The sequence below is a fragment of the Heteronotia binoei genome, chromosome 3 (genome assembly GCF_032191835.1).
Source record: "Heteronotia binoei isolate CCM8104 ecotype False Entrance Well chromosome 3, APGP_CSIRO_Hbin_v1, whole genome shotgun sequence".
NCBI classification, from domain to species: Eukaryota; Metazoa; Chordata; class Lepidosauria; order Squamata; family Gekkonidae; genus Heteronotia; species Heteronotia binoei.
The window spans coordinates 157,955,715-157,982,745 of record NC_083225.1 but is presented as its reverse complement, the minus strand read 5'-3'; the positions used below and the strand labels follow the sequence as shown (position 1 = coordinate 157,982,745).

General features: G+C 45.3%; 1 protein-coding gene across 1 annotated transcript in view; it reads right to left on the bottom strand.

Annotated features, from left to right (window-relative positions):
- The window catches only part of LOC132569120 (uncharacterized), a 143,907-nt gene that overhangs the window by 11,483 nt on the left and 105,393 nt on the right, over positions 1–27,031 (bottom strand). The gene's annotated exons all lie outside the window — the stretch shown is intronic.

The following is a 27,031-nucleotide window of genomic DNA, read 5'->3' as shown; positions in this document are numbered from 1 at the left end:
CTGAAGAAAAGTCAAGTGCAGGCTGATATATTGGGAAATCATTTGGCATAGCCCCCAGTAATGCTGAGAGAATCTATGTCCTTTATCTTTACCTGGGTGCTTTCATACAGGGGTCCCCAACCCCCGGGCTGTGGACTGGTACTGGTCCGTGGCCTGTTGGCAACTGGGCCGTGAGTTGTATAATTATTTCATTACATATTACAATGTAGTAATAATAATAAGACAAAGTCATTGGGTTTATATCCTGCTCTCCACTCCTTTTCATTTTTTTTTTTAGTTTAGGTATAAGAGATAAGAATAATGTGGGAATACAGAAGCAAAAAGAGGGGGGCAAAATAGAAAGACAAAAAAAGCAGCAAATATATTAATCTCCTAATCTCAGAGCAGCTCACAATCTCCTTTATCTTCTTCCCCCACAACAGACACCCTGTGAGGTGGGTGGAGCTGAGAGAGCTCTCACAGAAGCTGCCCTTTCAAGGACAGCTCTGCAAGACCTATGGCTGAACCAAGGCCAATCCAGCAGCTGCAAGTGGAGGAGTGGGGAATCAAACCCGGTTCTCCCAGATAAAGTCCGGACATTTAACCACTACACCAAAATAAAGTGCACAATTGTATCATCCCGAAACCATCCCCCCCCTCCCCAGTCTGTGGAAAAATTGCCTTCCACAAAACTGGTCCCTGGTGCCAAAAATGTTGGGGACCACTGCTTTCATACATGCTGAATAGTCCACTTTTGATGCACTTTGCAACTGGTTTTTATTGTGTGAAATGGCAAAACTCACTTGCAAACACTAACTAAAGTGAATTGTAAGTGGACTGAAAGTGCTTTTATTTGGCATGTAACATACTAGAGAAAATAATTTTTGCTTTTTAAGAACTGACATTCTATTTTGACTGGACCTCATTTAATACATTTGGCCTGTGGGCCTCATTTTGTAATACATTTACTCTTCAGGGTGCCAAAGGACTCTGTTGTTTTTTTGCTGCGACAGAATAACAGTTACTCCTCTCACCTCATCTTTACTTTGCATATAGTGTCTGAACCTTTTAATATGCTTGTATGATAAAAAAGTTTAAAATCTTAATTCACATATTCAGCATAACTTGAGGTTTCGTTTAGAATGAAACTTCTGAAGACCAACAATGTATTGTGAAAAAAAATTATATTGCATTCTATATAGAACCCATCCCTGAGCTCTTTGAAGGAAGTATAAAAATGTGATAGACTGTTTCTCCCCTAGCACTGTGAGGAAGAATGGGGAGAGCACACAACTTCCCAAGTTATACATAGATAGATAGACAGACGGACAGACAGACAGAGGCAGGCAGAGCCAGATCTAGAGGAGAGCAGAGGGGGTGTTTGCCATGGGTGCTCCGGGGGGGAGGGGATTGGATATGAAGTCCATTCTATTCTATGGGTCCATAAGATAGAACGGACCCATTAGGGAGTGTCATTTTTTAATTCCCCCTCCCCCCAAAAAACCCCCATGAAGACCCAGTCCTGAGAGAGAGAGAGAGAGAGAGAGAGAGAGAGAGATTGCCAAGTGGAGATCTGAACCTGGATCTCTCCATATTGTAGGGTTGCCGGCCCCCAGGTTCCAGTGGGGGATCCCCCAGTTTCAGGGGCTTCTCCCTGCTATGGACCAGCCAGCCAGTGGGAGAAACCCCTCTCCCAAACTGGGATGTTGTGCGACATCCCTCCCACCCCTGGAATGCCCCTCAAATACCCTTCCTGGACTGGGAAGGGGACCTGGAAATCCTAATATCTAGTCTGGCATACTTCTCACTTTCTAGCCGTAGAATGCACATCTAGCCCTCTTTAAGATGAGATGACTCACAGGCTCTTGTTCAGCTTATTTTTGGTTCACCATTAACAAGCTGGGAGCTGATTTTTTGACAAGCTGGTTGGCTGTTTACAAGCAGTTTGAACCTATTTTGTGGGTTACTTTTTCAGCATATAAACAGTACAGTGCAATCTACAGCATTTCATGCATGTGTGTTTTTGAAGCGCTCAATAGAAATTGTATTTTGTGCTCCCACAGACCTGTTGTCACTGTGCATTGTTCTACAGATAACCATTTAAATAAACAGTGAGCAAAGCGTACATTTCAGTCATGCATTAAGAGCAAACAAAGTGTGTTTGTTATCAAAGATTTCAGGTTTTCACGGCTGGTAACATCATTAGGGTTTGTAGAATCTTTCGGGCTCAAGTGCCGTGTTCTACTGGAGAAAGTTTTCCTTCCCGACGTTTCATTCTCAGCTGCGGAGAACATCCTCAGTGGCGTTGCAGCCGGAGCAGGCGCTCTGACCTTCTTGGCTGCTGTGCATTGAGTGGGGCCAGGGCTGCTGGAGAGCTGCTATTTCTAGGCTGGAGGGGGTGTGATGAAAGGGCAATTGGTTTGTGGATGTGCCCATTGTTTGGTGGGGCTTCCTGGAAGGGTAGTGATAAGGAAACTGGCTGTTGAATGTGACCATTGTTCTGTGTTAATTGCTGGGAGGGTTGGAAGGGGTGTGAAGATAAGGAAGATGGTTGTTGACTGTGCTGATTGTTCTGTGGAATGTGCTGGTTGTTCTGTGACTTTCTGCAATTTATAGTCTGTAGGGTGTTTTGCAGAGCTGGGTACCAAGATTGGTGGATGAAAATGCATTCTTCCTTTCTGTTAAAATTGTGCTGGTGTTTGTAAATCTCAATAGCTTCTCTGTTCAGGCGGGTATGATAATGTGAGACCGTAGAAAGGACTTCAGTTCTTTCAAAGTGGATGATGTGGTCTCCTTCTTGAAGTGCATGTTCAGCTACAGCTGATTTTTCTGGCTGAACAAGTGACAGTGTCTCTTGTGTTCGGTGAGACGGGTGCTGATACTGCGTTGGGTAGTGCCAATGTAGACTGCACCACAGGAGCAGGGTATTTTGTAGACTCCAGGGGTTGAAAGTGGATCTCTCATATCTTTGGCCGAGTGCAGGATCTGTTGTGTGGGCTTGAAGACTGTGTCAACATTGTGGCGTTTGAGAAAGTGTGTTTGTGTTTTTTTCTGAAAAAATCAGTTTGGTATTCCAATCCATGGGATTTGGAAAGGTATGGTATAGCCCAGTCTTGTCAAATCTCAGAAGCCAAACTGGGTCAGTACTTGAAGGGGAAACCCCCAAGGACAACTCTGCAGAGGAAGGCAATGGTGATCCACCTCTGCTTAATTACTTGCCTTGAAAACCCTATGGGGTCTCCATAAGTCAGCTGCAACTTGATGGGATTTCACACTTTTCAGTCCATATACTGGAATGTTAATGGTTGCTGATCTATTTGAATTGCCAGCATTTGGGTTTTTAATTTAGTTGCTAATAATTTTAAAATTAAAAATCGAATGCGTAGTGAGTGCAACCCAAAGAAGACGAAGTATATTTTAAAAACAAATACCCTGATTAGAGACAATGCCAATACACAAGATCCAAGGTGTAGCTCGTGTCTGGTTGTGACTATTGAAAACAGAATTTTTGCCTGCCAAACACGCTTGGTGCAAATTTCTCAGCATCATAATTTACTGAGCTGTGGTTCCCAAAAAGAAGGACTGCCTCCCATATTATTCATAGTGCTATATCCAAATAGACAGTCGTGTTGGTCTGAAGTAGTAGAACAAAATAGGAGTCGATTGCACCTTTAAGACCAACTTAGTTTTATTCAGAACATAAGTTTTCATGTGCATACACACTTCTTCAGACGAGGAATGAGGTACGGTAAGCAGAGCTACATATAGCTGGTGGGGTTTGGAATGCCAAGTGGTACAAAGTTAATAGTGCTTTTTATATTGTTGAGGAATATATCGGAGGAAAAGATTCAAGTAGTAATGGGCCAAAAATGTTTGCTCTGCAAAAACTCTAAAATTACTCTTGCTCTTTGATGAAGTATGTGCAAGTCTTTCTTTGTCATTTAGAATTCACTGACATCACCACCACCAAGTCTTGTGTGGACTAACTGGGCTAAATAAATGCACTCATAAATGAATGAATGAACTTGCAAAAGTACCCAAAGTTTCAGTCCAGAAACTCAGTATTATTTTTCACTGCACTTTTGTGACACAGGGGCTTTGTTGTGTTGCTAATATTTTTGTGTTTTTAAAGGCAGATGACAACATCTCATTCTCAGCAGACTGGAAAATATGAGTGCCTTGATGCTGCAGCACAGTTGAGAGATCTGAATTATAAATCAACAGTGGTTCTTAGCACCATCCAACGTCTGCATGGATCCTTAGTGTTTAAGTAGCACACTATTGCTTTTCATTTCAGGCTCCTTGTGGACCAAGTTTATCCTTGGAGCAAACCAGAGTTATAACAGGAAGAAAACCAAACACTCTGGCCTAGTGTGCCTGTAAATTAACTACAGTTGAAAAAACTTAGAGGGTGTCAGTGATAAGCAATAGTACTGGTGAAAGGAACATATCTCCTAGTTAGTTTTGGACAGCTGACACTAACTTCATTGTCAGATAAGTCTTACTGACTGTGGGAAAAGCAGAGAGGAAAGACTCACACCAACACACTACTAGCCCTTAACGGAAAAATAGATCTGGAAATCTTGAAGACGTCTGCTCCCCTTTTCCCTTCCCTCCTCCCTGTGAAAGATGCAATGAAAATAACTAGTAAAGTATCAGTTGCTTCAGTTCTCAGTCCAAGCATGTATTTCCTCAACTGATTTTTTTTATTGTTTTTGTTTTACTTTCAGGAACAAGGCAGGAGGGAGAGGGAAAGGGGGCTTCTCAAATGGTATATTTTCTGCCAAAGAACAGGAGCCAATTCTCCGTATTATCAAAAAGATGAATCATTAAAGAAGTTAAGCAACCTTTGGATGGGCCTTGGATCTCAGTTATAAAAGAGAACACCCATGCAGTGCAAATCTCTGTAGAAGAACAGACACACTGCTTTCTCAAATTCAGTGCGAGTTTTAATGCTGTCTGTGGTGGGAACAAGAGATTTTTTTTTTTAAGCTGAAGAAAAAGAAAATATTTTCTCTGGGATGTAAGATCGAAATGTGCTGTATATACAAATAAAATTTAAGCACTTTCAAGTTCATACCTGAAAGCTGAACACATTTCTTGTGCAAGATTCAAAAGACTGGAGGTGTAAATCAGCAAGGAATTCAAAAACTAGTATAACCTATACTTTTCTCTTGTTGCCAGATTTGACTATTACACCATTTTATCCACAATTAAAAATCTCTGCATAAGAAATATGATGCATTGAATGTTGGATTGATTCCACATATTGTATGAGTGCTATTGAAAGTCCCATTAATTAATTTCAGCTTGAGTTAAGTGGTCATTTCCCTGAAACAGGGAGATGTTTAAAAACTCTTAATGTTCCCAAGTCAAATTAGACCTCAACTTGTATGCTGTAAAGCAATATGCCAAGAAAAGTGCACTCTGGAATCCCCCTCATTATTATAGAGATCTCTGGGAAAGAGAGATGTTTATAGTACAGCCTAAGGACATCCAAGACTGCTTTATATGGACTTCTCACCCATTTTCAGAATAGATCTAGAAGCTTTCAGACAGCATTGGATCCTGGTAGGGTTGCCAGGCCCAGCTCGAGAAATAGCTGAAGACTTTGGAGGTGGAGCCAGGAGCAAGGGTGTGAAAAACATGACTGAATTCTGAAGGAAGTTCTGACCATCATATTTAAAGGGGCCGTACAACTTTTAAATGTCTTCCCTCCATTTGGAAATAATGGATAGGGGCACCTTTTTGGAGCTCATAAAATTGGATCTCCTGGTCCAATCTTTTTGAAACTTGGGGGGTGTTTTGAGGAGAGGCAATGGATGCTATGCTGAAAATTTAGTGCATCTATCTCAAAAAACAGAACCCCAGATATCCACAGATTGATTTTCCATTTTACTCTATGGAAACTGGTCTCCACAGGGTATAATGGAGTATAAGGCTTATACTGAGCTGTAGCCAATGTGAAATTGCTGCTGGAGACGCTCTGCGTCCCCTTTTTAAAAAAAAATTATGTAAAGAATCTATATAATTGAATCAATATTGGTCCCAGGTCTGATGAAGACTGGAAAGAAACAAGTACTTAATCGATTGGCTTGTCACCACACTACTTTGGGACTTGAATGTATATGTTTTGGACATTTGGACTGGTTTCTATATATTTCTTAGTAAATTGGTCACTAGCTTGCATTTTTTGTTGAAATATCAGGACAAAGCTGGCATGTGGGAGACACTTTATCTTCATATTGGCTCCTTACCAGAGGCAGGCATAACAACTTGCCTCTTGCTCGTCTTTCAGGCAATATACACAATTTATTTATTTATATTTATTAGAATTATATCCTTCCTTTCCTCGTGGCTTAGGATGGCTTATAGCACTAGTTGGGCTAGGATCTGGGAGATGCATGTTTGAATGCCATGGAAGCTTTCTGGGTGATCCTGAGCCACTCACATACCCTTAGCCTAGCCTACATCACAAGGCTGTTGTAAGGATAAAATGAAAGCGAGGAGAATGATGGAAAAAGGTGGGGTATATATGAAATAAATAAATAGATAATAACATTTTAAAAAACCCAGAATAAAATAAAACTTTCTTCTTCAGTTTACACCATTCTTTGTGGAAATCATTGGCTGAGTCAATGTTTGGTAAAAATCAGCTTGATTTGAGTCCTTAGAGACCAACAACATTTTCAGGGTATAAGCTTTCAAAAGTCAATGCTCCCTTCCACATTTAAATCCATGAGTGTGTGTCTAGAGGAACACACATACTGCAAAATTCATTGTGTTCATTGTGTGTACATTTGAATTTGAAACACAAACAAGCCATCATCTGTTATTCTGCAATCAGACACAGTATACAAATTCTCACTAAAATCTGGTTTTCACACAGAGAAAATCAAGCAGACTTTAACAAATTGACCAGTGACCACCTTACATTAACACTGGGAATGCTGGAAAATCTTACAGCAAAGCACCAGAAAAAAAGAACATGACACCATTCAGCCTCACAGAGAACAGAATTAATGCAGACAAAAATAGAACTCAGCAGAGGGCTGGATATAGAATCAAGAGGCTTCACATACCACTGAATCAGCAATGTGCAACAATGAGCAATGTACAACAATGTACAACAATGAGGTCATATATATATAATGCACATTATTTACCTGACATACATGATGACTATTCCTGTATCACAAAGTAAATATTGGAGCTGAAACTCAGTTTGGCGTATGGATTGCTCCATGGAAGCAAAACTTAATATATCTGCCTGAACCTAGAGAATGTTAGTAACTCTTAAGTTCAATTAAAATACATGGGGCAATTTGAAATAAAGGTGATTCACATTCATGCTAGTGTTTGATTTTTAACAAATATTTAGTTTCTTTATCTAACCCAGTAGCAAACTCAATCAAGACAGCAAACAGTCCACCTCTCATTTTGCCTGTCTCTTCCACTTTGGACTGCAAAAACAAAGAGGTTGCGATTGTTATGCCCTTTACAGGCCATGATACACTGTGGGCCACAAGTGGTGCAAATCTCATAATCCAGTGAATTGACACATTAATATAGCACTGAATCTATACTACTGTACTGAGTCTGATTCTTTTTAACTTGTTCATTAATTATTTGGAGCTGGAAGTAAGCAATGAAGTGGCTAAATTTGCAGATGATACGAAATTGTTCAGGGTGATGAGAATCAGGGAGAATTGTGAGGCACTCCAAAGAGATCTGTTGAAGCTGGGTGAGTGGTCATTAGTGTGGCAAATGAGGTTCAACAGGCCAAGTGCAAAGTAATGCACATTGGGGTCAAAAATCCTAACTAGAAATACACGTTGATGGGACCCAGGGCTTTTTTTGTAGCAGGAACTCCATTGCATATTAGGCCATGCACCCCAATGTGGCCAATCCTCCAAGAGTTTGCAGGGCTCCTATCTGTTTGTAAGCTCTTGGAGGATTGGCTACATCAGGGGCGTGTGGCCTAATATGCAAAAGAGTTCCTGCTACAAAAAAGCCCTGATGGGGCCCAAACTGGCAGAGACTGACCAAGAGAGATCTTGGAGTCATGGTAGATAACTCACTGAAAATGTCGAGACAGTGTGCAACTGCAATAAAAAAAAGCCAATGGTTTGCTGGGTATTATTAGGAAGGGAACTGAAAACAAATCAGCCAGTATCATAATGCCCCTGTATAAATTGATGGTGCAGCCTCGTTTGGAGTACTGTGTACTATTCTGGTCACCACATCTCAAAAAAGATATTATAGCATTAGAAATGGGCAATTAGAATGATTAAAGGGTTGGGACACTTTCCCTATGAAAAAAGGTTAAAGCATTTGGGGCTCTTTATCTTGGAGAAACATCGACTGAGGGGTGACATGATAGAGGTTTACAAGATTATGCATGGGATAGAGAAGGTAGAGAAAGAAGTACTTTTCTCCCTTTCTCACAATACAAGAACTTGTGGGAAGGCACTCAGTGAAATTGCAAGCAGTCAGGTTAGAATGGACAAAAGGAAGTACTTCTTCACCCCAAAAGTGTGGAATCCACTGACATAGGAGGTTAGGGTTACCAGGTCTGACTCAAGAAATATCTGGGGACTTTGGGGGTGGAACCAGGAGACATTGGGGGTGGAGCCAGGAGCAAGGGTGTGACAAGCACAACTGAATTCCAGAGTGAGTTTTGGCCATCACATTTAAAGGGACCACACACCTTCCATTTGGAATAATGAAGGATAGGGGCACCTTCTTTGGGGACTCATAGCATTAGAACCCCTGGTCCAATCTTTTTGAAACTGTGGGAGGGGTGTTATGAGGAGAGGCACTGGATGCTATGCTGAAAATGTGGTGCCTCTACCTCAAAAAACAGCCCCCACAGAGCCCCAGATATCCAGAGATCAATTCTCAATTATACTCTATGGAAATCAGTTTCCATAGAGCAGGGGTGGCCAAAGTTGCTTAACGTAAGAGCCACAAAGAATAAATGTCAAGTGTTTGAGAGCCTCAAGACATGAATGTCAGATATTTGAGAGTCACAAGGAAGGAGGGAAGGAAGGAAAATAGATGGGGAAGGGAGGAGAGGGAGAGAGAGGTGGAAAGAAAACAACTTTAAATTCATTGTCCAAGTGGCAAACTGGCTTGGCTTGGAGAAGTGATTTAAAGAGACAAATGCCTTCTCCAAGCTGGCCAATGCAGCGGGGGGAGCTTCGAGAGCCACACAATATATGTGAAAGAGCCATATGTGACTCCTGAGCAGCAGTTTGGCCACCCCTGTCATAGAGTATAATGTAGTGCCCAGCAGACATTTCTCTCCCCCACCCTGCTTTCTGATGACCCTGAAGCAGGGTGAGGGCCTCCAAACTGGGGGATCCCATACCCCCAGCTGGGGATTGGCAACCTTACAGGAGGTGGTGGCTGCTACAAGCATAGACAACTTCAAGAGGGAACTGGAGAAACATATGGAGCAGAGGTCAATCAGTGGCTATTAGCCAGATGGAACTCTCTGTCTGGGGGAAGTGATGCTCTGTATTCTTGATGCTTAAGGGGGTGACAGTGGGAGGGCTTCTAGTGCCCTGGCCCCACTGGTGAAGCTCCTGATGGCACCTAGATTTTTGGCCACTGTGTGACTGGATGGGCCATTGGCCTGATCCAATATGGCTTCTCTTTTGTTCTTAATCTACATGTTCATTGATATGTAAATGTCACCCTGGAGAAATACGTGTGTTGGAAAGTGCTGTTGTGTATCTGTTTAGTTACATCTTCATTTTCAACTGTGATTAATTTAGTACAACTCAGCAGGCCACAGCAGCAATGACACCTGGCCTCTTGGCTTTAAATGAAATCTTCAAATACTGTAGCATTACATTCTAGAGCACATGGGAATCAAGAAATACCTGGGTTCACTATAATTAATTACAAAGTGGTTTGCTTTCCTTTGTTTTCACATTACAAAATAGATGCTTCATCGTGTATCTTGATCTAACAGCAGTTTAAACCCTTCCTCCACAATATAATACTTACATTAAACATAAACATGACAATATTTTATGTATACAGCTTTTCTTTCCTTCCTTCCCCACAAATAAACTTGATACACATGCTTCATATTTTGTATGCACAGTCAGTTCTTCTTTGATGCTGCATTTTAGTTGGTTTTGACAGCTCTGATTACTAATTAGACTCTGCCTTCTGCTGAATGCTTAATAAATGCAAGTAATTATACCTGCACTTCTAACACCACCCCGTATTGCTCTAGAATGGAACTACTATGCATTAATGGACATGGCAAGGTATGCTAAAATAATCTGGCAGCTTTCTAATGTAGATATTGGAGGTCCACTGATGCAGACAATTATCTTGAATTCACCTTCTGTCCTTTCTATACTTTTCCAGTGGGAATAAAGGTATCAGCAGCTTGACAGAAACAGTCGTGGAAGCTGATCAGAGGTTTAAGAATTGGGATGTGCATCTAACCTTGAATGTGTGCCCCATAAAATGCAAATGTTAACATAAATAATTTACAGCTGCAATTCCTAAAAGCAAGGGTGTATAGAATTTCATAGAGTCTATGGATATGCAAGATTACTGGAAAACCATCACAAGAACCAAGCAACAGATTTCAAACTTTCCTAGATGTAGCAAAGAATACCAATTAATACTTCAGAAATTAAGTTTCGCATTGCATTATAGAAGACACTATTTCTATACTCTTTTGCGTGAAAATAAATATATTAAAATGACTCAAAGACAGTAAAGTCCTTGGTTCTCCCCAGGAGGCTAAAGAATATACAGATGAAAATAAAGTAGCAGTTGTAACTAACCTGCTGTTTCTATCTGAACTCAGATGAGAGAGATTTATAACAGCGTTGGAGCAGAAGTTCAGCGCAAGATGAGTCCAAAATATTCCACATCAAGCTACTTGCTAAATTAAAAAAGCACCAAAATAAAGATACTGTATCAGAAACAGGAAACTGGCTAGGGAGGCTGTTGGGCCTTCCGATAATAACGGAATGAAAGGATTGCTTAAGGAAGATGGACAAATAGAGAAATTGAATTAATTCTTTATGTCTGTGGATGTACTCATGCCAGAAACATTGGGTTTTTTTGGGGGGGGGAGGTTACCTGAAGAATGGAGTAAAATTGAGGTGAGTTTTGTAATGAATTTTGTAAGTAAGCAAGCCACTTTGTAATTAATTATAGTGAACCCAGGTATCTAGACCGCATACTGCGAAGGGTTGTTAAGCAACTCAAGTGTTGATCTACTGGCCAGTATACAGTAAATTGTCATTAAAATGCAAGAGGATTGGAAAGTAGCAAATGTATGCCACACCTATTTTAAAAAAGGAGTTCAGGGGAGATTCAGGAAATTACAGGCCAGTTAACCTAACATCTGTCCCAGGTAAATTAGTAGAAGTTGTAATTATAGATATTCAGAACCAGCATAGTTTATCAGCATGGCTTCTTTATAAGGAAGTCCTGCCTCACCAACCTTTTGGAATTCTTTCAGAAAGTTAACAAGCATGTGAATAAGGCTGAACCAGTAGACATTATATTCTTGGACTTTAAAAAGACTTTTGGCAAGATACCTCACCAAAGAATCCTGAGGAAGCTTAGCAGTCATGGGATAGCAGCACAGGTCCTCTTAATGATTAAAAATTGGACACTTCCCACAATGGTAAGAAGTGAGCAGCGGGGTCCCACTGACTGGTGCTATTTAATCTGTTTGTAAATTATTTGGAATTTGGGGGGGGGGGTGAGCAGTAAAGTGTCCAAGTTTCCAGATGATATTAATCCATTCAGGATGGTGAAAAACAAGTAGGATTGTAAATAAAAACAAGTAGGAAGGCCCTTCCTTGTTAAGAGGGCAACAGTATGGCAAATGAAGCTTAGTGCTGATGTATGGAAGGTGATGCACATTACAACAACAAAAAATCCTAGCTCTAAATATACAGTAATGAGATCCAAACTGGGTGATACTGAAACTGAAAGAAATCTTAGGCTTATAGTGGATCACTCAATGAATATGTTGCTTGGTGTGGCAGTGGTGAAAAAAAAAAAATGTAAACTCCATGCTGGAGAATATTAGGAAAGATTCTGCAAATAAAATGGTCAATCTTGTAATGCCCTTATTTGGAATACTGTTTGATGTTGACACTTGGGAAAAGGACAAAGTGATGACATAAGCATAAGTAGTTGGATAGATTCGTGGTGGAAACGTCCATCAATGACTACTACCCAATGGCTACAACCTAAAGGGAACATCCACATGCAAAGGCAGTAAACCTCTGAGCTAGGAGGCAGTGTCAACTCAATGCCTCTATGCCCTGTTTGTTGGTCCTCCAAGGCAATTGGTTGCTTGCTCTGTAAAACATGATCTTGGACTGCATAGACCACTGGTCTACTCCAGCAGGGCTATTAAGAACATAAGAACATAAGAGAAGCCAAGTTGGATCAGGCCAACGGCCCATCAAGTCCAACACTCTGTGTCACACAGTGGCAAAAAAATTTATATACACACATACACTGTGGCTAATAGCCACTGATGGACCTGTGCTCCATATATTTATCTAAACCCTTCTTGAAGGTGGCTATACTTGTGGCCGCCACCACCTCCTGTGGCAGTGAATTCCACATGTTAATCACCCTTTGGGTGAAGAAGTACTTCCTTTTATCCGTTTTAACCTTTCTGCTCAGCAATTTCATCGAATGCCCACGAGTTCTTGTATTGTGAGAAAGGGAGAAAAGTACTTCTTTCTCTACTTTCTCCATCCCATGCATTATCTTGTAAACCTCTATCATGTCACCCCGCACATGTCATATCATGTCACACATATTCTGTGTGTCGGAGCCTGTTGGCACCTTTGGAATTCTGACGCAGGGTTGCCATAAGAGGTGAGCCACCAAATGGCTGGCAAGAAGTCAGGCATAACTCTAATAGTAATGTTTCAGGCAGAAGCTCTGTTTAACAGGATGCCTTTTTGTTTTGTTTTTTAAAATCTTTCATATAATGAAGACCCTTATATCAGGGGTGGCCAACGGTAGCTCTCCAGAGGTTTTTTGCCTACAACTTCCATCAGCCCCAGCCGTTGGCCACCCATGCCTTATATTGTGGTGGCAGCTGCTGCTAAAACAGGTTTTTTAAAATTAGGGTTGCCAGACCAATCCGGGTGGGTTTTCCCCCAGTTTTTGGAAGCTTCAATCTACCTCCAGCCAACAGGGGAAGCCCCACCCCCAAATAGCCCCTTTCTGTGTTGACATCATCAAGTTGGCATATATAGCATTCAAGTGGTTTCCCATCCAGTGTAAGCCAAAATGCCCTCAAAATAAGGTTGGGGAATTGACAGGTGGGCACCTGGCTTAAAAAGGATCTTTGAATCTATGTGTACAGGATACACGTTCAGAAATTATTGCTTAAAATTACCAGGGACACTAATTAAGTAAAAACAATTAAAATTTATTCCAGAAAAATATAGACACACATACAAGATAATAAACTCATAAAACATACATATAGTCCTAAGAAAAATAGAGATTCAGAGACAACACAAAGATGGACAAACAGGGTGATAATTACCGATCATAGTCTTCAAGGAAGGCTCCAATGGCGATGAACGAGGACTAGGGAGAGGGGACCCTCAACTGATCAGGAATCGGGGATGTATCTAGACAGCGGAACTGGGGTACTGCTAGATGCACACCTATGAGGAGCTGGGTCACAGGTTATAAGGACTACCTTGAGCCCTTAAGGGATGGGGGGTACAGGGGAGGATGACAGTGGTCAGCTGGTACATCACAGAAAAAGGGGAGGCTCTGCAATGACCAAAAAGGCTGGACTTATGCAGTAGCCAATAGCCAGTTAATTGGCGGTCCCTGATTGGATGCTCATAGCTAGCCAATGAGCAGACTTGGCCTTAATTTCCTGATTGGACGTCCAGGTAACAATGGGCCAAGGGGGAGGCTCCAGTATGACCATTAAGGGAAAGAATGGGAAAAATTGTTAAGGTGGGGGGTACTTAAGTCTATCAAACGTATCTAAAAAGATGACAATAGATGGCCAAATTGCTACCTAGGTAACACCCGGTCTATACAAAGAAACTTGGCTCTGGGTGAAGATGTTCTTCCTCTGATCTTCTACTGGCACCAGTCTTTGTCTTGAGTTCCATTGGACAAAGGCTTAGGCGGCCTGGCAGGATCCACACCTAAGATAAGCTTGATGGCTCTATGCATAGGTGACATCTGTTGAGTACGTGAGCCTCCCGCTTCGCTGTTATGGAGTCTGGCACTGCAGGAAGATAGCTGCTGGTGGTGTTAGCCTCCCAAGATGGATTCAATGGTTGAGGCTGGAAACTGCTTGCCTGGACAGTCCCTGGCGGCGCACCTTCTTCTGCTGCTATGGCCAAGATGGGGATCGCATGGAGCAACTGGAAACCATCTGTTCTCCTTGTCTCCTCCAGAGACACAGAGTGCTGCTGCAATGTTGTGGCTGTTGGTACTCATAAGTCCCTTCCAGTGTGGTAGACAAAACCCACACTCTCCTGGCAGATGTGTTTGAGTTGAGTCTCCAGGCACCCTGGCAACCAGGCGGGTGACTACGATGTTCTGGAAATAGGGGTATTATTCTCACACCAGGCATTCACCACACCTAGGCCTCCCTAGCTTTAAAAGGGTTGCTTAATCATTTATCTTCTAACTAGGGTGGCCAGACCGTCCCGGTCTCCCGGGACATTCCCGGATCTGGCCACCCAATCCCGGATCCCGGGCTGCCTATACCGGGACCATTAAAGGTCCCGGTTTAGGCAGCCCAGGAGCCGGTGGGCCGCGGGCGCGGGCGGGGAAGGCGGGGAGTGAGGGAGGGAGCGTCCCTGCGCCTGCGCAGGGCCCCTGCGCACGCGCAGGGACGCTCCCACCCTCACTCCCCGCCTTCCCCGCCCGCGCGCGGGGCCCGGCGGCAGTGGTGGAGGCCTCTCCGTGGCCTCCGCTGGTCGCTGGAAGCCCTCCAGAGACTCTGGAGGGCCTCCAGCGACCAGCGGAGGCCGCGGAGAGGCCGCGGGGCACCCGGCGCTGGTCCCGGAAGGCCTTCCAGAGCCTCTGGAAGGCCTTCGGGGACCAGCGCCGGCCAGCGAAGGCTTCCCCGCGGCCTCCGCTGGTCCCTGGAGGCCCTCCAGAGTCTCTGGAGGGCCTCCAGGGACCAGCGGAGGCCGCGGGGAAGCCGCGGGGCACCCGGCGCTGGTCCCGGAAGGCCTTCCAGAGCCTCTGGAAGGCCTTCGGGGACCAGCGCCGGCCAGCGAAGGCTTTCCCGCGGCCTCCGCTGGTCCCTGGAGGCCCTCCAGAGTCTCTGGAGGGCCTCCAGGGACCAGCGGAGGCCGCGGGGAGGCCGCGGGGCACCCGGCGCTGGTCCCGGAAGGCCTTCCAGAGCCTCTGGAAGGCCTTCCGGGACCAGCGCCGGCCAGCGAAGGCTTCCCCGCGGCCTCCGCTGGTCCCTGGAGGCCCTCCAGAGTCTCTGGAGGGCCTCCAGGGACCAGCGGAGGCCGCGGGGAGGCCGCGGGGCACCCGGCGCTGGTCCCGGAAGGCCTTCCAGAGGCTCTGGAAGGCCTTCGGGGACCAGCGCCGGCCAGCGAAGGCTTCCCCGCGGCCTCCGCTGGTCCCTGGAGGCCCTCCAGAGTCTCTGGAGGGCCTCCAGGGACCAGCGGAGGCCGTGGGGAAGCCGCGGGGCACCCGGCGCTGGTCCCGGAAGGCCTTCCAGAGGCTCTGGAAGGCCTTCGGGGACCAGCGCCGGCCAGCGAAGGCTTCCCCGCGGCCTCCGCTGGTCCCTGGAGGCCCTCCAGAGTCTCTGGAGGGCCTCCAGGGACCAGCAGAGGCCGCGGGGAAGCCGCGGGGCACCCGGCGCTGGTCCCGGAAGGCCTTCCAGAGGCTCTGGAAGGCCTTCCGGGACCAGCGCCGGCCAGCGAAGGCTTCCCCGCGGCCTCCGCTGGTCCCTGGAGGCCCTCCAGAATCTCTGGAGGGCCTCCAGGGACCAGCGGAGGCCGCGGGGAGGCCGCGGGGCACCCGGCGCTGGTCCCGGAAGGCCTTCCAGAGGCTCTGGAAGGCCTTCCGGGACCAGCGCCGGCCAGCGAAGGCTTCCCCACGGCCTCCGCTGGTCCCTGGAGGCCCTCCAGAGTCTCTGGAGGGCCTCCAGGGACCAGCGGAGGCCGCGGGGAAGCCGCGGGGCACCCGGCGCTGGTCCCGGAAGGCCTTCCAGAGCCTCTGGAAGGCCTTCCGGGACCAGCGCCGGCCAGCGAAGGCTTCCCCGCGGCCTCCGCTGGTCCCTGGAGGCCCTCCAGAGTCTCTGGAGGGCCTCCAGGGACCAGCGGAGGCCGCGGGGAAGCCCGCGGGGCACCCGGCGCTGGTCCCGGAAGGCCTTCCAGAGCCTCTGGAAGGCCTTCGGGGACCAGCGCCGGCCAGCGAAGGCTTCCCCGCGGCCTCCGCTGGTCCCTGGAGGCCCTCCAGAGTCTCTGGAGGGCCTCCAGGGACCAGCGGAGGCCGCGGGGAAGCCGCGGAGCAGCCGGCGCTGGTCCCTGGAGGCCTCCAGAGGCCAGCCCCGGCAGCTCCCTCCCTCCCTCGCCGCGAGGCCGCCGCCGGAGGACTCCCCGCCGCTGGATCCGCCGCCCTGGATTAAGGTAAGGGGGCCGAAAGCGGGGGGGGGGGGGGCGGCCTTCCTTTCTTCCCTCCCTCCTCCCTTCCTTCCTTTCTTCCTTCCTTCCTTCCTTCCTTCCTTCCTTCCTTCCTTCCCTCACTCCCTTCCCTTCCTTCCTTCCCTCCCTCCCTCCCTCCTCCCTTTCTTCCTTTCTTCCTTCCTTCCCTCACTCCCTTCCCTTCCTTCCTTCCCTCCCTCCTCCCTCCCTTCCTTTCTTCCTTCCTTCCCTCCCTCCCTTGCCTTCCTTCCTTCCTTCCCTCCCTCCTCCCTTCCTTTCTTCCTTCCTTCCTTCCCTCCCTCCCCCCTTCCTTCCTTCCCTCCCTCCCTCCCCCTTCCTTCCTTCCTTCCTTCCCTCCCTCCCTCCCCCTTCCTTCCTTCCTTCCTTCCCTCCTTCCTTCCTTCCTTCCTTCCTTCCTTCCTTCCCTCACTCCCTTCCCTTCCTTCCTTCCCTCCCTCCCTCCCTCCTCCCTTTCTTCCTTTCTTCCTTCCTTCCCTCACTCCCTTCCCTTCCTTCCTTCCCTCCCTCCTCCCTCCCTTCCTTTCTTCCTTCCTTCCCTCCCTCCCTTGCCTTCCTTCCTTCCCTCCCTCCTCCCTTCCTTTCTTCCTTCCTTCCTTCCCTCCCTCCCCCCTTCCTTCCTTCCCTCCCTCCCTCCCCCTTCCTTCCTTCCTTCCCTCCCTCCCTCCCCCTTCCTTCCTTCCTTCCTTCCCTCCTTCCTTCCTTCCTTCCTTCCTTCCTTCCTTCCTTCCTTCCTTCCTTCCTTCCCTCCCTTCCTTCCTTCCTCCCTCCCTTCCTTCCTTCCTTCCCTCCCTCCCTTCTTCCTTTCTTCCCTTCTTCCCTTCCTCCCTTTCTCCCTTCCTTCCTTCCTTCCCTCCCTCCCTCCTTATGTTGTTATGTGATGCAGAGTGTTGGACTGGATGGGCCACTGGCCTGATCCAACAGGGCTTCTCTTATGTTCTTATGTGACGCAGAGTGTTGGACTGGATGGGCCACTGGCCTGATCCAACAGGGCTTCTCTTATGTTCTTATGTGATGCAGAGTGTTGGACTGGATGGGCCACTGGCCTGATCCAACAGGGCTTCTCTTATGTTCTTATGTGACGCAGAGTGTTGGACTGGATGGGCCACTGGCCTGATCCAACAGGGCTTCTCTTATGTTCTTATGTGACGCAGAGTGTTGGACTGGATGGGCCACTGGCCTGATCCAACAGGGCTTCTCTTATGTTGTTATGTGATGCAGAGTGTTGGACTGGATGGGCCACTGGCCTGATCCAACAGGGCTTCTCTTATGTTGTTATGTGATGCAGAGTGTTGGACTGGATGGGCCACTGGCCTGATCCAACAGGGCTTCTCTTATGTTATTATGTGACGCAGAGTGTTGGACTGGAGGGGCCACTGGCCTGATCCAACAGGGCTTCTCTTATGTGACAATACTGACTTTGGTGGACCCAAGCACTGATTCAGTGTAAGGGAGCTTTGCGTTTGTGTCTTCTAGTGCAATTTTGTTCTCAGATCCTGTATTTACTTCATCAGTATATGGGATAAGGCACTTTCTCCACTGTGCTGCATAATGCAGCCTATTTATTTTGTCCTGTTGGCTCTGTTGGCTCTATCTGCGCCACCTTCATCACTTTCGGGGTGTGGATCCCCAGTGGAGTGGTCTCCCGACTCCCTCCGCCGGCTGTTTCTGATAGCCCTGCGCCCCCTCTTTCATTTGATATGTGTCCCGTGCGGGTGCCACCCTCCCGCCGGGAGATGCCGCAAAATGAGCCCCCTTGAGGCTTATGGCGGCAGGGCTCGGGGGAAGCGAGCTAGACTGCTGTTCTTTTGAGGGGTTATAGAGTGTTTCGAGCCCGTCCCTGTGGCATCGGTCCCATCATTGTGGGGCCCAGGGGGCCGGCGCAGCGGCACGCTGAAGCAGCCTGTCGGTCACTTCCAGGTTCCTGTCCTGCATCTTGACCGGTGTTATTAGTGACAGGCTGCTTCGGCGTGCCGCTGCGCCGGCCCCCTTGGTCCCACAACGATGGGACCGATGCCACAGGGACGGGCTCGAAACACTCTATAACCCCTCAAAAGAACAGCAGTCTAGCTCGCTTCCCCCGAGCCCTGCCGCCATAAGCCTCAAGGGGGCTCATTTTGCGGCATCTCCCGGCGGGAGGGTGGCACCCGCACGGGACACATATCAAATGAAAGAGGGGGCGCAGGGCTATCAGAAACAGTCAGCGGAGGGAGTCGGGAGACCACCCCACTGGGGGATCCACACCCCGAAAGTGATGAAGGTGGCGCAGATAGAGCCAACAGAGCCAACAGGACAAAATAAATAGGCTGCATTATGCAGCACAGTTGAGAAAGTGCCTTATCCCATATACTGATGAAGTATATACAGGATTTGAGAACAAAATTGTTTCCGGCGGTGATATTTGGGGGATTTTTGGGGACGTCACAGGAAGTGCTGTGAAGTCACTTCCTGTTTCCGGCAGGTGACGCGGGGGAAATGATGTCACAGGAAGTGATGCCACTTCCTGTTTCCGGTGGTGGCATGACATCACCGGAAGTGACGTCACTTCCTGTTTCCGGCGGCGCGCGCACAAAGCGCGCGCGCACCCCCCCCCCCCCCAGTGTCCCTGGCTGGCCTTCAGACATTATGGTCACCCTACTTCTAACCATGCTTGGTATCTATGGAAATCAAGCTGCCTTCACTGGAAGTTTTTATTGTGCTTTTGTAGGTGGGATGGACACTTGGGAAAAGGAGAACTGAGAATTAAGGAATAAGATGTGAGGAGTGGGGGCACTGGAGGCTAGTATGGTAATAATTTGAGTGACACAGATGACCCAACATCCATATTTTAGTTTCATCTAGTTTTATCTTTTCAAAGATTTCAGGTTTTCACGTCTGGTAACATCATTAGGGTTTGTAGAATCTTTCGGGCTCAGGTGCTGTGTTCTACTGGAGAAAGTTTTTCTTCCAGACGTTTCATTCTCGGCTGCGGAGAACATCCTCAGTGGCGTTGCAGCCGGAGCAGGTGCTCTGACCTTCTTGGCTGCTGTGCATTGAGTGAGGCCAGGGCTGCTGGAGAGCTGCTATTTCTAGGCTGGAGGGGGTGTGGTGAAAGGGCACATTTTATTTTTGTTTCTACACACAGCGCAGTCCTATGTGGAATTACCTGATTACAATGTTAATGTTTCTTGTCTCATTTCTCTTTCAGCTGTAGAATATTGCTTCCAAGTTCCATTAATACAAAATTCATATTCAATTGTACTCCATACTTTGAAATTAAGTACAGAACTTAATACGTTCCTGCTGCAGGCGTGCTGCACCAAACAAACAGTAATGCACAATTGTTAATTTCGAACACATTTCCATATGGAGTGTCTCACTGTCTATGGAGGCAAAGCAGAATACTCAAATAGATGCAGTAACCTGCTCTCTTCTGTAGCACTGTATCTATCATCATCTGTCCCCATAATATACTTTTCTCCACTGTGCTGCAGATATTTTGGTCATGTAAATAAAGCACAATATGGCCAAATATGTATTATTCATGACAATGATCATGTTCATAACGGTAAAGAGGAAATGAAATATAAAAGTTGACCCGACAGGACCTCAAAGTACAAACATAAGAACTTGGCAGTGAAAACAGATTTGTGAGAGATTTACTTGAAAAGAAAATTCAGAATTATTCCTATGCAGTAGTGATCTCCTGGTGCATATATGAGTAGAATGGCACATGCTTTGTTATGGCATCTGTGGGCTACTAAATGTTGAATATGGGCAAGTCAACCAGTCCTTAGCACTATCTGATTACCTGATCCTGTGAACTCAGTATAATAGATACAGTAAGTATAGTTAGAATTCCTTCTACTAGATTGATTAAAGGTACTCTTGTCCTGGATAGGAATCTTCATTCTTACTAAGAATGGTAGAAGAAGAAGAAGATATTGGATTTCTATCCCGCCCTCCACTCCGAAGAGTCTCAGAGCGGCTCACAATCTCCTTTACCTTCCTCCCCCACAACAGACACCCTGTGAGGTGGGTGGGGCTGAGAGGGCTCTCCCAGCAGCTGCCTTTTCAAAGACAACCTCTGCCAGAGCTATGGCTGACCCAAGGCCATGCTAGCAGGTGCAAGTGGATGAGTGGGGAATCAAACCCGGTTCTCCCAGATAAGAGTCCGCACACTTAACCACTACACCAAACTGGTGGTTAACTTAAATTATTTCATAAAAGAATGGAAGTTTTTTTTTAATTTTTTCTCCTGAAGGGAATATGTTCACTGATTATCTAATGTTAACCATGAGAACCATGGCTAGAAATATAAAAAATAATCCAATCCCTATACAATACAAAGATGATAGATAGTGATTTGGGGAGGCAGTTAAGCACTGGAAAGTAACAATGGCTGTACAACATTTTAAAGAATTTTTTTTTCTCTTTCTACCATATAAATGGCATAGAATGTCTTTTGTGGCAAGGCCAATTGGAAAAATCCATGTTGAAAGATGGGGGTGATATCCATGTGCATACGACTTTCATTCACATTATGTAGCTGGTATCAAGAAATGAAGTATTTTTGCACTCCCCTCATTTTATCTTCACTACAATTCTGGCATCAATTCGGCTGAGGAATAATGACTGGCTGCAGATCAATTAGTAAGCTTCATTCCTGAAGAGTGATTTGAATTAGAATTGTTTTTTCCCCAAAACAAGTCTAGCACCTTAGCCATTACTCAGTATAAACTACCTTAAATCCATGTATCTCACTATAAGAAAAAAATGTGTGAGTAAAACTCATGAAAATTGAAAAGAAGAAACTCATTTCTCGCCTTCTTTATTGCTGCTGGTTTGAGTCCTCGAAGCCACCCCATGGGATCTCTTTTGAGCTGTGCTGAGCACCTTCAGGTCTCACCAATATATAACTGCACTGCAGGTCTTCAGCGCCCTGCAGAATGGAGGGCTGCTTCACACATACACACAGGTTTAGCTGTGAATGTGACAAATGCACACACCACACAGGCTCATTAGTCTGGGTGCTGGGCTGAGAGACTGCCAGCATATAACATTTGTAATGGCCTCCCGTTACAGTTTTTATATCTCAAGAATTTGTTGGGGACTAATGTAGAATCTTCTCAAGCCTGCCTTTTCAAGCTTTTCCTGGAGTTAATTGGAGTTTGGCCTGGAGAAAGTACAGGAGGATCAGACAAATCATTAGGACACCATTTCTCATAGTGCAGCACTTCAAGGGGATATTAGAATGTGCATTACAAATGGCCAAGGTTACTTAGGGACTTTGTTATATTACTGCAGTGCACCACGTCCTCTGCCAGCCGCTTGCTGCTCTGCTAAACACAACATTACTGTGCATCAGCAAATATGCTGCATGCTGTTATGTTTAGTGCTTGAGACTATTGCTTGAACTGGCAAGCTGTTAGCGCTTCATTTGACTTCATCATTTTGTCAGTAAGGGAGAAGTAACCTTAATCCCTTTCCTTGAAACACAAATACGTTCATGTTAACAACAATCTTCTGCTGTTTAACAGTGCCATTACAAGGGAAGAGTTTGTCTTGTAAAAAAAATGAACAGTGTAAATAGAACGCCAGCCTATTTGGGAAATTTTTAAAAGTTAAAGTGCTATGCTTATTTTGACGAATGAAGACTCACTGGGGCTCCCTTTCCAGACCATGTATTTTGAAACAGGTTTCCACATTCTTTTCGGTTTACAAGGAACTATATATATTGTGGCCCATTTCAAGGAAGTACAAACACAACAGAAGACTGTAGACAAATTGAACTTGGAAAGCAGACCCCCCTCCTCAGCAATCTGGAACTTTGCAGGAGGTAGTAAAAGGGTATGTGTAAGGAATCTTTTTTCCTGTTAGCATTTCTCAGTAGCTAGGGTTGCAGGTCCGACTCAGGGAAAATCTGGGGACTTTGGGGGTGGAGCCAGGAGACTTTGGAAGTGGAACCAGGAGCAAGGTGTGGCAAGCATGATTGAACTCCAAAGGTAGTTTTGACCACTGCATTTAAAGGGACCACACACCTTTTAAACGCCTTCCCTTCATTGGAAACAATGGAGGATGGGGATACCTTTTTGGGAGTTCATAGAATTGGACCTCCTTGTCTAATCTTTTTGAAACTTGGAGGGTTTTTTGAGGAGAGCCACAGCAGCTATACTGAAAATTTGGTGCCTCTATCTAAAAATCCCCCTTCAGGTCCCCAGATAACCATTGATGGATTCTCCATTATATCATATGAGGACCATTCTCCATAAGGTATAATGGAGTGCCCATCAGACATTCAGCTTCCCCCACCCCTGAGCTTTCTGCTAACCCCAAAGCAGGGGGAGGGCAGGAGGTTCTTCTTGTTGGCAGCAGAGGATAGGACTTGTAATAGTGAGTTTAAATTATGGGTGGAAAGGTACTAGGTATTAGGAAAAAACATTTTTTTTGGTAGGGGTAGTTCAGCGAAGGAATTAATTGCTTAGGGAGGTGGGGTGCACCCTTCCTGGCAATTTTCAAGCAGCAGCTGGACAAACACTTATCAAGGATCTTTAGACTGATCCTGCATTGAGTATGGGGTTTGGCTAGATGGCCTATATGGCTCTTTTCAGCTCTGTGTAATCTAGTTATGTTAGTGTGTCAGATTATAATTTGGGAGACCCAGGTTCAAATCCCCACTCTGCCATGGAAACTCACTGAATGAACTTGAGTCAGTCATACACTCTTAGACTAACCTATCATACAGGGTGGTTGTGTGGATATACTGGAGGAGAAGGGAATGATGTGTTTTGGGTCTCTACTGGGGAGAAAGGTAGGGTATCAATTAAATAAAATAACTGATGACTTTCCAGTTTTGATTACTTAGGTTGCATTCAGCAACATCATGATTGTGGGTGGTGCTCATAGTTTCCTGGGTTTGTATGTTTGTTTTGCTGTGCTGATTCCCCTCCCCCAATTCTTGTATTGTTGCTGTTGGCTGAGAATGGTATCCTAATGTGAGACTACAGTGAGACTGTAGGACCACTAAACCCATCGTGCTGACAAAAGCTTTTTGAATACTGGGCTGTTCATCCCCTTAATGGCAGTATTTTTGCCATATATAATTATTATGTGCACAAAATTATATTTTCATGCTTTGCTCTCTCATAAAAATACTAGCTAATTGCCTTTGTAGACATTAAACATCATGATGAGAGAGCTGCATTGAAAAGGAAGCCATTCCTAGTATGTGATCACAGTTTCATCAGTTCTGGTATACCATAAAAGAGTTTCCCAAAGGAACTGGAATGGCTGTGCACAGCTGCAGCATTGCTTAGAAAACATCTAAGTATTCTGATAAACATAGCAGAAGGTCTGTCAGACGGTGCAGGAAATGGCATGCCAAGCACATTGGTTTATTTTTAAAGTTAAATGAAATACTAATACAATTGGGGATGCTATACAAAGGAAAGCATTTTCCCTTGATGTGTGCAATTTGGAAAGAGAGAAGTCAGTGAGAAGTATGCATGCAGTCTGTTGGTTTGACTACATCAGGCTGGGCTGCTAGCACTGGGCTGGGTTCTACTCTTATCCAACTACTCCACTTAGCAGAGTTGGAGCTCTTCCACAGGAAGGAGAGCTGCTTAAGTTGGAGGAGGGTTCCACGCAGGGCTTTTTTTGGTAGAAAAAGCCCAGCAGGAACTCATTTGCATATTAGGCCACACCCCCTGACAAGCCAGCCAGAACTGCGTTCCTGCTAAAAAAAAAAGCCTTGGTTCCATGGAGGACGGTTGAACCCACCTGACTGGTTAATGTCACTGAAGAAAGGGGGGAAAGGCAACTCTACTATTAATTACTAGATTTCTTATTTGAGGCTTCACTGGCTTCAGCTGAAAAAGTGGTCTAAGATGGCCAACTCTTGGTTCAGAAATACCTAGAGATTTGAGGGTGGAGTGTGGGAGAGCAGGGTTGAGGGAGGGGAAGGACCTTAGTGGGGTATAATGCCTTGCAGTCTACCTTCCAAAGTACAAGTGAAATAAATATTTAAAGTAAATATTTAAAATAAATAACTAAAGAAACAAGCAAACAATTTATGTAGTCTGGAGATCAGTTGTAATTCCAGGAGATCTCCAGCTCCCAACTGGAGGCTGAAAACACTAAATTTGGTCTGATGACTGTGTTAGCTATGAAAAAGGAGGGGGGGGGGACATTGGCCCTTCTCTCCTCCAGTATTAAATGTAAAGACTATTTTGGTGTGTTGTAACAGACAGAAGAGCCCTTTATAGGTTCATCCAACATTATGTACAATAAGTCCCACATTACTAAGCCAACGTTTAAATTTCTACATCAGACTCTTTTGGGAGTAATATCTATATAGCATATATATTTCATTCATGACAGAATCCTATAAAATGGACTGTGAGAGGAAGTGCAGAGAGCACTGCTATTGGCAGCTTGTCCATGTCTAACAAGGTTGGTCCACTTACAGCATGGTCACAGAAGATGACCTTAAGGATAAGGAAATTCACGTGAGGAAAATGTAGTTCTTTAGATACCATGATATTTAAAACATTAAAGGTTAAATCGAACAGTATGAACTGTGCCTAGAAACAAAGTGGGAGCCAGTAAAGATTAATTCAGCTTGTTGGCACTTTCCTTGGCTTCTCCCAGTCTTTCCTGACATTTATGTAATGCCATCTGTAATCCCTCAATGAATAATGCCAGTGTGTAAAACCCAGACGGTGCAGTGGCACAATTTTATAGGCTTCAGGATTTAACAGGGGCTTGGCTCTGTTTAAACAGGTGCCAGTTCTAGATTCTGTTGATAGTATCAAACCTCCAGGAAGATTCTTTCCCAGTCTTTCTCAGTTTTAAAAATGCACATTCTATTTATGTAGCATGAGAATTCCAATTCTAAACAAAAGCCAGCAGATGGAAGAAACATAGTCCACTCTGCTGTGCAGCTGGAGGGGCCAGACATATCTTTATCCAGGTTTTCCCAGATGTCCATGTATGCTATTTGGATCTATGTTTGTCTGATGCTAGCCAACACTGAAATTGGGGTAGGAATACGTCTGCAACCCACAATCACCACAGAGTCCCTAGCACTGAATCACAGCAGGGAAAAATAAGATTGTATGCAAATATAGATAGCATTTCTATAAGACTAACAGAATACTGCGCTCCCCATATGAAGACACATGGAAGTGTTTCCCTGTGATGACATCCCATGTAACTGCAGAGTCTATGTGTCTCTATAAATATCATAACCATATGATGATGATGATATTGGATTTATATCCCGCCCTCCACTCCGAATCTCAGAGTTTCAGAGCAGCTCACAATCTCCTTTACCTTCCTCCCCCACAACAGACACCCTGTGAGGTGGGTGGGGCTGAGAGGGCTCTCATAGCAGCTTCCCTTTCAAGGACAACCTCTGCCAGAGTTATGGCTGACCCAAGGCCATTTCAGCAGGTGCAAGTGGAGGAGTGGGGAATCAAACCCAGTTCTCCCAGATAAGAGTCCACTCACTTAACCACTACATCAAACTGGCTCTCATGGATGACGTTAGTAATCTGACTTTCCAATAACAGGTATGCTGATAAGGAAGAAAGAGCCATAGAATTGTCTGGTTGCAATATTTATACATACAGGCTGCCATTCTAGAAACACTCTTCTGGGAGTGATGATCACCACTGAATAATATGGTGTTTACTTCTGAGTGAATGTGTATGTAAAAGGGCTTTTCTTGGGAAGGGGTGTGTGTGTGTTACCACTGTTAAATTTTTTCTTCCAGTATTTTTATTGTCTCAGAATGTTTTGCTTAAGAGCCATTCTCTGACCAAAGCCCAATGGTACACATTATGAAGAACGCACAGCTGCTGCCTTCCAACATTTCCTTTTTATGTTTTCTCTATAATATTTAACTTTATAAATTATGTGACAGCTTTGCGTTTGGTTTCCTGCCTCCTCCAAGTCACTGGCTTACAGTATGTCTCTAAATCAGGTTGGGAGGATGGAGCACTAGGGAATCTCATCATGCTTACAAACCTAATATTGATCTTTTTTCTTTATAGACACTATTCAACGTAATCTATGTTTTGACTGCTAGGTCAGGAAGTTTCACCTGCAAAGCTATAATTCCCTGGAATTTCACGCAGACACCCATTCACACCATGTTTCCAACAAGATGGGACTACTTCACAATATGAAAATCAGTGATGTAAAATACATTTTGGCCCAAAACATGGTGATAAATACTAATTGTATCTAATTTAAACATGAATGGATAGTTCTTTAGTACAGCACAATAATAAAAACAACACCCCTGAGACATTTAAAAACTCTATGAATACAATTATTTCTTAACCTGTTAACTCATGTGTCAGTTTTTTTTCTTGCCCATATCA